The following is a 2,545-nucleotide window of genomic DNA, read 5'->3' on the forward strand; positions in this document are numbered from 1 at the left end:
GGTAAACTCGGTTCTGAATACGCGAAAGCGACAGTTCCTGTTAAATGGATTCTATTTAGACAATCGAAACATCGTTTAACTGATGTGAAATACATTCAAACCTGTCTTTATCTGCACTATATTTATTATTTTTTTTATTTACTGTTATTTTGCAACATCAATATCTCTTTTATACCGCCTTAGATAAACATCATAACGATAGTAATCAATAGATTGACGATTTGGTCTCTGTGGGATCGATATTCTTTTATATTACTCTGACGCGATTCGTGCACTTGCGAATAGAGCGATCAAGTTTTTGGCGCCGTTGTCGGGGACCAACTTCGTCAAATTTCGTACCCTATTGTTACACCGTCTAGACTAAGGCATTATTAGCCGGTAAATTTGAAGAACCCGTAGTACCGGAAATTTAGTAGATCCTTTAGCGGAACCCGAACGTTACACTCGTACACGCCTCTTACTCATCCGAATTAAGAAAGCTATGGCCGAGAATCGCGACTGGAGACCTCTTAAGGAATTTCCCCAACCCTCTGGCGAGGAACCTAGTTCTAGTATAGTAAACCCCCTCATTCCTGCCAACAATTTCAAACTAAAACTATCTTTACTGCAATTAGTGCAACATAACCAATTCGCGGGTCTCGCTACTGAGAACCCAAATCAACAATTAAAAGTCTTTATCCAACTGGCCGACACCTTTAAATCCAACGGTGCTTCACCTGATGCGATTTGTTTAAGATTATTTCCTTTCTCCCTCAGGGATAGAGCACGTTCATGGTTAGATTCACTTCCAGCTAATTCAATAACTATCTGGGAAGACCTTAGGAGAGTATTCCTTGCTAGATATTTTCCCCCCAGTAAGACTGTTGTTCTTCGAAACCAAATAACTAGATTTACTCAAAACCAAGGAGAATCACTTTTTGAAGCTTGGGAGAGATATAAAGAGCTGTCAAGAGTTTGTCCACACCATGGCCTAGAACAATGGCTGCTCGTTCATACCTTCTACAATGGACTCCATTATAACACAAAGATGAGCATCGACGCTGCCGCTGGTGGCGCGTCGATGAACAAACCTTACCCTTAAGCTTGTGACCTAATTGAGGATATGACCCAAAACCATTACCAATGAGGAACTGAACGAACATCAATAGAGAAAAAGGAGACCCAAGGTGGAATACATGAGATAAGCTCTATGGACATGATGCAGGCGAAAATGGACGCTTTAGCCCTTAAGGTCAAACATATTTCTACAAACACTAACACTGCAGCGGTAGTCCACACAGAGTGTGAACTTTGTGGATCTAAAGGACACGAATCGGCGGAATGTAACCTTTTGAACGACCTGAACACTGACCAAGTGAATTACGCCCAAGGTAACCCATTTTCAAACACCTACAACCTTGGATGGAAGAATCACCCGAATTTTTCCTATAAAAACCAGAACCCTATCCAAAATTATGCACCTCAAAGACCACAAGGTTATCAAGCCCAAAAACCAAATCAACCTATGCAAATTGTGCCCCAGAAGCCTAACCTTGAGAAGATCATGGAGAGCTTTATATCAGGCCAGACTCAGCAAAATAAAGAATTCTTAAACCAAAACATTCACGTAAACAAACTGATAACACAATTATGGACCAAGGTTGATCAGATAATCACTCACAATAAGATGCTTGAAACCCAGATCTCACAGGTAGCACAAAACCAAGCCCCACAAACTATACCTGGAGGACAATTCCGTGGACAACCTCAACTCAACCCTCGAGGGCAGCTAACGCTATCTCATTACGAAGTGGGACCGCTTACAAAGGGCCTCATAACCCAGCAATGAGCGAGTCCAAAGCTTCTAAAGAAAATATACCTACCAACCAAGGAGAGGAACCGGTGGAACCCGAAAAACAAACCGACCAAGAAGGAGAAGCCAAGGATAAAACTTACAACCCACCACCCCCATACAAACCACCAATCCCATATCCGCAAAGACTTAAACAAACCAAAATCAATAACCAATACCAAAAGTTTATAAAAGTAATAGAGAAGCTTCATGTAGAGATTCCTTTCACTGAAGCTATCACCCAAATTCCATCTTACGCCAAATTTCTCAAAGACATCTTCACCAACATGCATAGGCTTGACGATCCCAAACCCTTAGAATGCAATTTTATTTCCGAGAATAAACTTGCTAAGAAGGAGAAAGACCCTGGGAGTTTTTCTATACCATGCATTCTAGGGAGTCATGTGATCAACAAAGCTTTCCTAGACTTAGGCGCTAGTGTGAGTTTAATGCCCTTAGCTGTGTGTAAAAGGTTAAACATAGGATAATTACAACCATCTAAGATGTCCCTCCAATTAGCCGATAGGTCTGTTAAGTACCCTGTAGGCATTTTAGAAGACATCCCAGTTAGGATCGGTCAACTTTATATCCCAACAGACTTTGTGGTCATGGATATCAAGGAAGACGATGATATCCCTATCCTTTTAGGTAGACCATTTTTATCAACAGCCGGAGCTATAATAGATGTTAAAAGAGGAAAATTAACTTTCGAAG

At 41.1% G+C, this 2,545-nt stretch overlaps 1 non-coding gene across 1 annotated transcript; it reads right to left on the reverse strand.

Annotated features, from left to right (window-relative positions):
* Positions 1-865: 865 nt before the first annotated feature.
* On the reverse strand, positions 866-972 carry LOC127117163 (small nucleolar RNA R71). Its single transcript, XR_007801919.1, has one exon. It is a non-coding gene; the product is annotated as a small nucleolar RNA R71 (small nucleolar RNA).
* Between the last annotated feature and the right edge of the window lie 1,573 nt (positions 973-2,545).

This window comes from Lathyrus oleraceus, chromosome 1, assembly GCF_024323335.1.
Source record: "Lathyrus oleraceus cultivar Zhongwan6 chromosome 1, CAAS_Psat_ZW6_1.0, whole genome shotgun sequence".
NCBI classification, from domain to species: domain Eukaryota; kingdom Viridiplantae; phylum Streptophyta; class Magnoliopsida; order Fabales; family Fabaceae; genus Lathyrus; species Lathyrus oleraceus.